The 13,019-nt window shown below is 39.4% G+C and overlaps 1 protein-coding gene across 2 annotated transcripts in view; it reads right to left on the minus strand.

Moving 5' to 3' along the window:
* LOC136864010 (uro-adherence factor A) overlaps positions 1-13,019 on the minus strand; it is a 639,417-nt gene that overhangs the window by 485,998 nt on the left and 140,400 nt on the right. The gene's annotated exons all lie outside the window — the stretch shown is intronic.

Consider the following 13,019-nt stretch of genomic DNA (forward strand, 5'->3'; position numbering starts at 1 on the left):
CCTGCCCATTTAGCACATAAGTAATTTACTTTAAAAATTCCTTGATACCCGATGTATAAAGGACAGGATATTTTTTCAGACCACTTCTAAAAGCTTCTTTACTCAAACGTAACAGGATTATGAACCCATTAACTAAGAGCTTCATTAAGAGAGTCACTAAAAATAATTATCCAAGTCTCACGAGTTTCCTTGCATTAAAATTAAATATGAACATTGTAAATGCTCCAAGATCCCGTCATGACGCAGTATTTTTTATGCATCAGTAAAATTAAGGTATTTTTGGTAAAGTTGTCTTGAATTTCAGAAGTCGTGTTCCTTCTACACTAATAACTGACACAAAAAAACCCACGCGCTCTTCATTCTGTAACGTACAAAAATTTCAATATGCTTTACAATGAGACTTCAAACGATTTATTACTTCGCAGGTGTAATTTGTTTAATCTGTATTCCCCTTAATTTGAATCTGTTAATTTCGTTTCCAGACTAGAGTAAAGAATTCAAAAGACCCTGATTATGTCAGACAAAATATAATCTTGTCTTGTAAACTGTTCGATTGCCTCCTTCCTACCTGACTACTAGGAAAGTCCTGTGGTTTTAATTCACAAGGTAAGCCGAAAAAATTACCACAACTATCACTAAATTTAATCGTAAATGCGAACTTTGAACAAAAACACATTCACATCACGATACAGAACGTCCTTCAGTTCTTTCACAGATATTGCACTAGCTAAGTTCAAATAGATACAAAATGATGTTCATCTATCAGTCAGATTAATAAATCTAGACTTTTAGGAAACCAAGTAAAAGATTTATAGACTAAGATATTGTCCAATCGCGGTAGTGAAACTATGGACAGTTTATGATTTATGAACATCCATCGAATGATTTTAACAACCTGTATGTAAACATGACGTATTAATACTTATATAAGAGAAACTATTAACCAGACGGAGATGGCAGTTTACAGTTGTAAGCGGTGTAGGTTAATTAATGGTCGAGATTGTTCCCTGTATTATTCGTAACAGAAGACAGCTCGTTCATGAGCATCAGCCCTGGAAAACAAGAACATATACAGGATATTAACTATGCGACTAAGCTAGTGAGAAAACTCGCAAGATTTCATTTAATGTGCAGCTTGTTAGAGAATTTCGAAACAAACATGTGTCACTCCTCTAAAAATCAGAAATGGCCATCACATCGATATATACGAAAAGTGGGGTTATGGATGAAACATGCAGCGAACTCTTTCGTAGGAATGTTTTTGTATCACAGGTCAAAGATTATTAACATCAACTACCCTTCAGTGACTACGAAAGTCGTGCAAAATTTTACGAATCAATTCATGGATCCATGGAGCACCATCATGAACCTCCAGTTTCCCAGTACCATACGAAAGGCAAGATTACGAGAGTCGGAGGTTCAAAACCCCAGCGTGGGAACAGAAAATTTCTGATCCTTAAAAGAGGCACAGAAAACAAATGCTCCAAACTAACCCAGGCAAGGAAGGTAACATAGCATTTAGATAAAATGTTATATACTTCACCCGTCCCCAAATATTATCTAGGTCAGTATTCATGTAACACACCCATGACACTTACCAAACGCGTAGGACGATGCTTTAAGAGAACACCTGTTATCCTTTTATGCTGTGATCCGTGAAAGGGATAAAATATTACAGTCCACTAAATATATCCTCACTAGCACACTGTAAGTCCCCAATATATTCTAGAAATATATTTCTAGACTATCTTTTTTACCGAAATTATGATTGTAACACGGCGTATTACGAATAACACTTGACAGCACAATTCTCACTTAAAGATTTTCTCTTTGTTACCACGAAGCACTAATACTTCCTTATTTGACAGCACTTCTTATAAAATAATACGCCGGCAGAAAGCATACTATTCGACCGCCACATTAACGAACACACGGAGAACTCTGCTCCACTCTAGAATGTGCCTAAACCTTGCCCAAACGAGCTGGAGGCGAAACAAACGAAGTCTGTATTTCCAATGACGTAATCGTACTGAAGACGTGCATAGGCGGGGGAGAGGAGGGACGATGCGCTCATGCGACTCCCAGCGATGACGTTTGCAACTACGGGATAACAACAAACCCCACAGCTGCGTTCAGGCGACTTGATTTGTCAAATGACTTGGGGCCTATTAGCAGAATTCCGTCAATTCTTTCACCTGTACTGTAAATATGGAAATCATTGTTTTATGAGGAGTAAATATAGGTATTCGGGCTTATACTGAAAATATTGCCAAATCTAGATAAATAAATAAGTAAATAAATAAATAATGGGACGTAAAACCAATAACATTAACTACTCCTACAGTTTTCGGAGACGCCGATATGCCGGAATTTTGTCCCGAGAGTGTTATTCTACTCACCGGTATTCATTTATCTTATGAAGTGTCCGAGGACATGTTCGGCTCGCCTGGTGCAGCCCTTGTAAAGTAGACCCTCCAACGAGGGTGGGCGGCATCTGCAGCGTATAGGAACTGCGTGTATTTATAGTGGAGCATAGTGTAGTGTGTGGTGTGACCTGAAGGAATGCTGGGGACAGAACAAGCACCCCGTCCCCGAGCCAGAGGAAAAAACCATTTAAGATTAAAATATCCGAACCGGTAAATCTACCGACACGGGGCTGATGTATTTGAGCACCTTCAAATACCACTGGATTGAGCCAGGATCGAACCTGCTAGTCAAATCAAGACAGTATTCATATCAATATTATTACGTTTATAAATAAGAGTAATAACGATGTTAAGTACGTAACTCCAGTGGTCTTTTGCGATCGGTATATACAGTGGGTAAAATAAGTATTCATACAAAATAAACATCTCTTGTAACAGGCCTTCTATGAAAAGGAAGCTCATTCTTTCAGTATCACATGAACGCTATGACCCTCCCATTTAACAGTATCATGCGAAAAGCAAGATTACGAGAATAAGCGGTTGAAAACCCCGGGTAAGAATATTTACGTCTCTAAAGCTAAACAAAATAAAAATGATTTTCTCTCAGAAGAAAAAGTAATCATACATTGTCACTTTTTGTACAATAGGTCTTTAGTATCACTGTATTTTTTGCATCATCAATACTATTTATACATTCCCCTTGCGTCCATTATGGCCTGAAGCCTTCTTTGCATGGAGCCTAAAAGTTTCGCTGTCGTTTCTTGATCAATCTGAGACCATTCTTCTTTGAAATTTCTAATTACGTCTCCCCTTTATGAATACTTCCTTTTTCGCGCACGCCTCTCAAACAATGCCCGAATATTTCCATATGTGTTAACGTCTGGTGATTGTGGAGGTGTTGATAACTGTTCCGAACATTGTACAGCAACTATTCCTTCGCTATAAGGGGCTGGATGCTATGGCCATTGCCCTGTTTGAAAATAAACGAGTCACAGATACCCAATTTGTGTACCACTGCTCTGAAAATTATCGCGGAGTATTTTCACATAACTCTTGATATCCATAACAACCAGTTCTACACCAGCGTAGCCCATATACCCCACGCCACATAAATATAAGGCCTAGTAACAACACCATGGCATGTCCTCCCCCTTGTTTGAGGGTTGGCACTGCAAGTTTCGCCTACGCTATAAGAACCCTCGTCCGTGTGATCCAAATATGTTGAACTTGGTCTCATCAATCTTCTTCCTGAATTCCAGTAGTTTCTTGATATACGAACGTGCAGAGTCTAATATTTTCACCCTGTTGCGCTCGCCAGTGAACGGCTTCTTTCTTGTTGTTCGCCGTTTGTAGCGAGCTTTAGTTTCTTACTGTCCACAGTGTCACTTCATTGCCCGCTGATGTAGCGATGTCTTCATCCAGTGCTCGGGCACTCACTTGCGAATTCTTGCGCACTTGTTACACAAAAGACCGTGATTCTGCATCTGTTGAGTTCTAAGCAGAGCAGATGTCGGATCATTCGCAACAGATCTTGTCATATTGAACTTAATAATTACATACTGTGAGAGTCGCATGAGATAAAGCCAGATTGATAGTAATTTTCCGATAACTGGCCCCTTATTGCTACAAAGAAACAGTTCCGTCTTTAGCACCGGTTGCCAACTCACCCTGTCACAGATCTATTACAATGCTGTATCTTGTCAACATGGACGTATTCTACACACGTTTGCTGGACTAGCAGAGATGTGTTAGTGGAGATTACTGAACTGAACTGCAGTAGGTTATTTCAATCCTACCACCACCACCACCCCCCCCCCCCCTCCAAGGGGGGTAAACGAACCGTCAGCTGAACTTGCAGCTCTTTGGCCGTAGAGTTAGAAAAAAATTATGATATGGTGTGATACTGCATATGATATGATATGAATACGATATGAATTAACATATAAAGTATGTATTGCACATACGTAAAAGGGTGAAAAGTGAGTGTCTGGTGCAGGGGCTAAGACAACCTCAAGAGGACCCGAGGAGAGAGACCCGCATCCCACCCCCATGGATTAAACCCCTACTAGTCCCCCGATTATTGTGATAAAAATGTGATACAGCAAGGAGTAAAATGTAAATAATGAACAAAATATACAATACATAAAAACAAAGTTCTTCTCGAAATTGTCCTAGCACAAAAACATCATGGACGCAACGTAAAAGTCCTCCTTTCGTATTTTTCGATCATCACAGGACAATAATCGTAGCGGAACATACAACAAAACATTATAACAATAAGAAATAAAATAATAACATTAATACCCAGAGCACATAGTAAGGTACCGGGATTAATTATGTGTATGTACTATAACCTACTTGAATCCCGGTCTAGAAAGCCAAGAATAACGGCCGAGAGGATATGTCGTGCTGACCACATGACACTTCGTAATCTGTAGGCCTTAGGACTGAGCAGCGGTCGCTTGGTAGACCATGGCCCTTCGGGGCTGTTGCGCCATGGAATTTGGTTTGGTTTTAAAGCCTACTTAAATGCAATGTGACTGTATGTAAAGTTACTTTGCTGGCACTATATACTATTTTTGTTTACAAAGGAAAATAAGTTAGATTTACTGGCACCTAAAAGAACTAAGCGACTAAATTCCGGCACCTCGGCGTCTCAGAAGGCCGTAAAAGTAGTTAGTGGGACGTAAAGCATTATTATTATTATTATTATTATTATTATTAAAGGAAAAGTTATTACATGTGTTCATAATTATGTCCCAAATTATCACGCCAAACTTTGGCGTACATATAACCAGAGAAAAACTGGTAACGTTGCTGCAAAATAAATACTTCGAAAACTACGTGTATGAATACTTATTTGTACCCAACGCAGGTAAACGAAACTTTAGCAAAGATATTTAGAAGTCATAACTCAGAAGTATGTATGTGTCGATATTACAGGTAAATCTAAATTATTTATTTGCTAGGGGCTTTACGTCGCATAAATCTAAATTAGAGCTTGTGGTACATAGTTCCATTTTGGGCCGAAGAACATCAACGTAATCAGCTCCATGTAACTTGTGAAACACAATATTTTGCTTTCCCCACAATGGCAAGGTCCTTGCTCAGCCCGCCGATATTAGATGATCTGGAACTGCATTATGGCCTCACAAGAATGAAATGTCTCCATAAAGCAGATGTTTATATGTCTTATGAATAATTTCGGTACCGCACTTTTGGTCGCCGGTCCCAATTACATCTAAGCATAGAAAGCAATCTTATATCTCATTACTGTAAGGCCTGTAGCACTCAAATGTACCGTAACCGGATTAAGGATATGTATTATCTAACTTGAAATAAGGCACTCTTCATCCCTTTGTCCCACGATGAAGTACGGGAACAAAAGTGAACTACAGTCGGAATAGCCGGAATTTAACCTACGTTCATTCAATGAAGGTGGATTTGGTTAAATTCACTTATTTACAGTAGAATTTTCTGTAAAGGACTAATTCATTCGTTGCTTTCATAATCCACCAGAGATTTTTTTCAGGCTTAGAGTTTAAGATTCGTTATTGTTACTTCACATACAGTAAATGACTTGAGAAATCACTCAATAGCAGACAGGACTTGCGTAGTGCAAATAGACTCATTACCAGATGTGGCACTGTAGAGTAGTGGTGGGGACGGTACGGTTCGCTTCGGAGCAAGTACTAGACGTCATTACTCGATTAAACCAATACAGAACGGAGTACAATTTAATAGCGGTAAATGTAAACTTTATATTGACCTTCTAAGCTACAGTCTACATTTATAAAGACGATTATAAATTATTATCAGCGGTACTACGCTCCGCACTTTCTATTATTGGTTAATAATAATAATAATAATAATAATAATAATAATAATAATGTAATATAAATTTAAAACATAACATAACAAACAGTGTACTTACAAATCTGTGCTTAATATGATTTATATCAAGTAGACATAAATAAATAAACATACAAATAAACAAATAAATAAAATAAATGTTAATGCACATGGATAGACGTACCGTATTCCATAATGTGATAATTGACGAAACGAAATCTAGTTCTTTGAAATGTGCCTGAACTCATGTCAAACATTTCATTGATAACTAAGTGGTAAGGATTTGAAGGACAAATCTATTAAGATAACATCAGTAAAGGAAATACGTAAATTATACAAATGAACTCAATTCTTCATCTTGTGACAAGCATTAAAATCAGACAACACGTTGTACACAGACATTACGGGAAGTACCGTTAGTGTTCTGTATTGCATGGAACAGGTGTTATATATGAGGAATTTCTATTTATAAATATGAGTTTCAGCTCGTTTTGCTGAAAGCCTCGACCTTCGGTCTGAAATAATTTTGTCCAGCACATGAAAACACCTCCTCTGCGGACACAGATGTAGCAGGTACGCTAAGGTAAGCAAGAGGAAGTTCACCTATTAGGTCGTGTTACGTACATTTAGTACGTGTTGAAGAGACGTTAAGTACAGAACAAAAATGGCCAACCAGGCACCGGTGGGATCCCGACCCACAACCTCCCGATTTTGCGTTGGTAGCTCTACCAATTGAAGTTTGTTCTGTTGGAAAGGATCTAAGCTCTGGCACTATCCTGTCCTCTACAACCCTCAGTGACTGCATGTCTTCTCATACAAAAGTAGCCAAACTCCTATGCAACTTATTTTTTCCTGCACGCTCTTTTCCATACGTAGGAAATGAAATGGCGAATGGCTTTTAGTCCCGGGAGTGTCGGAAGAGATGTTCGGCTCGCCAGGTGCAGGTCTTTTGATTTGACGCCCGTATGCGATCTGCGCGTCGTGATGAGGATGAAATGATTATGAAGAAGACACATATATCCATCCCCCGTGCGAGCGAAATTAACCAATGATGGTTAAAATTCCCGGGACCCTTGTAACGAAAGGCCAGCACGCTAACCATTTAGCCATGGAGCCGGACTACCATACGTAGGAATGGAATTACTTTCACGATGTGCAAATGTATCTTGTACCATGTCCTTACGATGCGCCCGTTTTATGTGATTCCATACATTTGACATTCCTCCACCAGTGCAATGGATTCATGTAGCGGATTTTCTACCTGGACTGCTAGTAATATACTGCCATGCTTGGGAGGACTTTCGCGGCATTATTGCTTCTTTCTTATTTCAAATATCGACAGAAAATATAGCGCAACAACTTTAAACAAAGATATACCGTATATGAATCTTCTAGATTCAAAACCCCCTAAGGACCATTTTTTTTAAAATTGAGATAAGCATAGCAGTAGATTTCCAAGGATGAGTTTGATCGGTTGGTCAACCTCTGAGTTTCAAAACTCGCTAAGTTGCATAGTACGAGCAACTTGAAAATCACTGTTAAATTCAAAATCCTCTATATCCACCACCAGTTTCTTTCAAAAGCCTCTATGTGTATCAAGCAATGAGAAATTCCAGATATATTGAGGAATAAGAATGACGTCACTTGTTTAGCAGTGCAGCCAACTCTTGCGATCTTCCCTTAACTACAGATTTTCTTATACTAATGGAACCGAATGAAGACAAAACAATATGATTGTCAGAGGATAATTTGATAATACACAGGGATTTTGATTAAAGTAAAAGGCATAATCACTGGATAAAGGAAAAGTTGTCCGTTCTTTCTGCCTCGGACAGGAGAATTCTGAAGCAGTATGTTGGCAATATGTGTTACTCTGATAGTAGGTGGCTTCCTAGTGCATTAAGGAGAAAGCGATTTGTTGTCCGTTTCCTTGGCATCATTTATTGAAAAATGAGGGACGAAACTTTTCTTGTTGCTAAAGCAACTCCAGCAAGAGGGCGAAAAAGGTTGCGGCAGGTGGATACATGGAAAAAGTCTAGGGAAAAGCGAGAAAGGTATGTTTAGCGATTAAAGTATTATTGAAGTTCTTATAGTTACATTGTTGACTGTGATGTAGAAGTTTGTATTCATGATTACTAGGCCAAGAATGCAAAACAGTTGTATAAGTTAAAATGTGATTCAGTGATCTTACATTGTTTAACATCATTTTCGTGACAAGAGCTGAAGTAAAGTGAGTTAGTTTCAAAATCCCCTATGTTAGTATTTGAAATTCAAAACACCCTATGTTCATATTTAGCACTGATTTTACTGCATATGAATATCTCTTAATGTATTTTATATAACTTATCATTGCTTCCTCTTTGCATGTTTAGATAACACAATTTGTTCAATACCATTTCAAGAATAACCTTCAAAGAAAAAGTCACTTCTTGAACAATTTATGGAAGGGGATATAGAGGATTTTGAATCTAGAGGATTCATATACCTATTCTATTCGAACGGGCTGTTTGCGTTAATACCTCAACTCACTGCCAGAAAATAATAAACCGAAAAGGATTTTATTCACTGAACATATATTCAACAAAGCTTTCAGAAAACGTATATCTACTATATCTGTTTATAAGCATGTTTACAAAACGTACAGCTTCTAATAAAGAAAAGCGCACCCATAATCCTGTATCTTTCCTATTCGTACAAGCAAACTGAACACTTGAGGTAAACATAAAATAAACGGTCCCTGAAACATTTTAGTATCTAGTGGAATGTCCCCTAGCCTTTATAACTGCCCGACATCGTAACCGCAGCGAATGCACTAATTTCTTGCAAATGTCCGGGCTGATTTTCTGCCATTCCTGAAGAATCACACTTAAGTTCCTCCTTCGTACGCACACGTTGCCTACGAATATTCCTCTTCAACGTAGCCCAAAGATGTTCGATGGGATTTAAATCCGAAGACTGGGGAGTTGTTCTAAGCTGCTTCGGTATGTTCCAGATCAACCATGCCGTATCGATGTCAGCAGTGTATTTTGGGTCATTACCATGCTGGAACATATTGTACCAGCAAAAGAGCCCGACTTTATGATTTAACTTTAAAGTTAGCATGGAGTAGTCCTCAGGGCAATACTGGGTGGTTACTAGCTAGGGCTTGGTATAGGAGGCAGGGTCCTATCTACAAAAAAACATTTTAATTCGATTGAATAATAGTTTTTATTCAGGAAATGCATTTCAAAGTGCACATCACCTTACTGTTTATAGTCGCTGTCTTCAACATCGCCTTTTAATGATCCGTGATCCCAGTTCACTAGGCTGAACGGGGCTGAAACACGTTCTGGAAGTTGCCAATACTTCGTTGAAATAAGGCCGGAACACCCAAGTCGGTTTGATATGGGTTTGAGTCTCGAACTTTCGACGTTCTACGACGTTCTCCGACGATGTTGCGGGGTAATCACTCGTCACATAACTTATACAAGTGTCCAGAATTACACAGTCCCCCGACACTTCGGTTTAATGGCACTGTCTCATTTAATATGGTTGGGATATGCCGTCGAATTCACTCTTAATCTTGTATATAGAATTTAAAAGTTCACTAAAGATGAAGATGCGATTAGCATCTAAATTGGAAGAAATAAAGCACAGTTCATGAATAGAAATAATGAAACTGAAAATTGTTCACGCACTTGGCACAGTTCGTGGTGATTTTCCACTAAATAAATTAGCACTTGACATTGAAAGAAATGTATGACTGCTCTAGAGTTTATCAAAGACACTACTGTCAGTCATGCAATAATACTAAACGCTTTGACGAAGAACTAAGGTTGAAATGAAAAGCACAGTTCGATGTTAGGCACACTTGACATTGAATAAAATAGGTGACTGTTCGAGAGTATCAAAGATACTACTGTCAGTCACACACCGATAATTTCCACACTGTTCAGAAGAATAATACACAGTTCTCTTTGAATTGGATAAAAAAACACAGTTTGAATTCACAGTGAAACACTTGTGTCGCAGCACACTATTATACTTTCATCATGGTAATCATTTGCAGTAACATTCATGGGAAAGTTCGAACACTTTCATAAATACTGGTGTCTATTAAGGAAATTATGCTGACTGGAATGTAAAGAAAAAAATATCACAGTTCCTAGAATATTGCAGTAGTGTCACATTTAAATTAATATTGGTTAAAGTGAGCTCTCCTTATATTCGGTTTGGGGGCTCCTACGTCATAATATAAGGTGATCCCTTGAGGCTGGTTATCTCACGGATCCCTCGACGGATTTACTTGAGATTCACAATTTGAGACGTTTATGTTATCCTCTTCAAAATGACGTAATGCTGAAGTCGCTGCGATTACTATCAGAGAAGTATTGAATTTTTTCAATCGAATGTTCGCGAAGGTGTGACGTTCGTATCCAGAATATACCAGGGTCAGGCAGGCTACACGTGGCGCGTCAGACGGGCAGTCTATCCTGACACTGCAGCTACGTCACACACACAGCTGTCCTCGGCTGGCCTGATCGTTCCTCCGAACGTAAACAAAGCAAGTTCGCTCTGAATATCTTGCGTGATGATTGAATACAATTAATTATCAAAAAATACGGCATGTGCAGGTCGTAAACGGTACAATATAAACAGGTGGCATCCCCATGTTTTTCGGCACTGCTTCACGTTTGCCCTCAGGATTGCATTATAACACTCTTTGTTCATTATTCCGTCAACGAAATGCATGTTACCCACATCTCTGGCTGGCATACAGCCCAAAAGCATTACAGACCCACCACCGTACTTTACAGTTGGGAGTGTATTTGCCACATCACTGCCCGTAGCAATTTTTCTCCATATTCTGTGGATGCCATCTGACCCGAAAAGGTTTATTTTTGCATCGTCAGACCAGATAACATCATTCCAGAATTCGTTCTCATTTACCATAGTCTCTAGTCTTCTTACTTCAATCTCCTTGCTGACCCCTGGGCGTTGCTCGATAGTGCTGTCTTCCAGTGCATTGCCCTCCGCTCCCTCGTGCGCCGCTGACAGTTCGACACCTGTATCCACTCCTCTTCCTTCTGCAGCATCGCTCCCACCTACGTCATCACTGACTTCTGTCAGCGTTACCTTGCTCACTTCCGCTACTTCCTCACACGTTACACTCTGCTGATGTTGGTGTTGGTGTTTTTCGTCTATTTCCTGTAGCTGAGCTGGTGTCCACGTGCGCCACCAGCGACCGTTCTCCAACGATCAAACGCTGTCCTTTAACCCTCGACTGGCGTTGTGAAAACTTTGGTACGTAAATGGCGTTGTGGGGTCGAAAATGATACCATAGATTGGATGACCTCAAACACCCTTTAAGTTAAGTTTCAAAAATAAATACATGTCAATTATATTTCCTTATACCTTTTGCATTACCTACAATGAAAAATTAATATCTTTACTGATTACAGATTGTGAGATAATGCACAATTGTTTTCCCGTCACTGATTTTAAAAGAAAACCGCACTTCCGTGAATTAAATTTAATGAAAACAAACTTCAAATGTTCATTGCTCCAAAGCCAATTCAAAAGTACATTTAAATATTATACTATACAAAACTCATGGAACTGTTGAATTTCACAGTCATTTACGTCATTTTCACAATCAATTAAAGGTAGGAACTTTGACAATATTCCGACTTTGACGTCTCACTTGCCTGTTGGGTTCGGTAGCTCACCACTTCTGTTCTTACCAGAGAAAGATGACGGCTGGTTACGAACGCCTAGGTTATCCGTGGAACTTCTCTCTTCGTCTTCCTCACTTTCTTCTTGTTCCGAATCCGTGTCGTGCTCGGAATTGTAATCTGGATCATTTTCATCTGAGAGATCTCTGTCGTCACTTCCTTCAGCATCTTTCTCTAAAACATTGCGATCCTAAGATCACACACTGGCATGCCAGTGCGAGAAGTGGGAGCCACAGCAAGGCTTACACGAAGAAAAAAGTACCAAACACGCACTTCGAACACTTACAAAATTTTAAGTCACGACAAACTTCGTAACACAAACGCCGTTGTGGGGTCGTAAACGGCACCACTCAATATTTAAATCAAGTTCCTGAGGGAATCAATATTTACCAAACGCTGTAACTCCAGATAGCAGTTGATCTTACACTAAGTAACAGCTACAGTGAACGGCGATAGCCAGAACGGAGTACGGAGGGAACGCCAGGGTTGTACAAAGTCACTGGTATCTTTAAAGACCCCACAACGCCAGTCGAGGGTTAATGTAGGCCCTTAGGCTTGAAATCTTGCTTTGCCTAGGTGCCTGCGTAAAATGATTTGTTCCTTGATGGACGCCATTGTCCATGTCCCATCTCACCCAAATTTTCTCGCCTTTTAAGTTGCTGGTATTCCTCAGCACTATTTCCGCCATCAGGGTTGATATTAGCTTAACCTTAATCGGTCTCCTACCCTTCACTTTCCCCGTGCTATATGCATCGTCTATGTCCACCTCACTAAAGTTTATCTTCATAATACTTTGTATTACTTCTACCACTTTAAATACTATTTCAACCTTGCTTTCATTGTCTCCTTCCGGCACACCATAAATAAAAATGTTTTTCCTCCGGAGCTCTTGGTTAGTCCTGTTTTCAGACCACTTGACTCAGTTCCTTCTCTAAATCCCTGACTTTGGTCTTCAGTCGTTTTACTTCCTCCGTGTTATGAGCCACTCTCTCCTTTATCACATTCATCTCCTCTTTAACACACTGCT

This window comes from Anabrus simplex, chromosome 2 (genome assembly GCF_040414725.1).
Source record: "Anabrus simplex isolate iqAnaSimp1 chromosome 2, ASM4041472v1, whole genome shotgun sequence".
Lineage (NCBI taxonomy): Eukaryota > Metazoa > Arthropoda > Insecta > Orthoptera > Tettigoniidae > Anabrus > Anabrus simplex.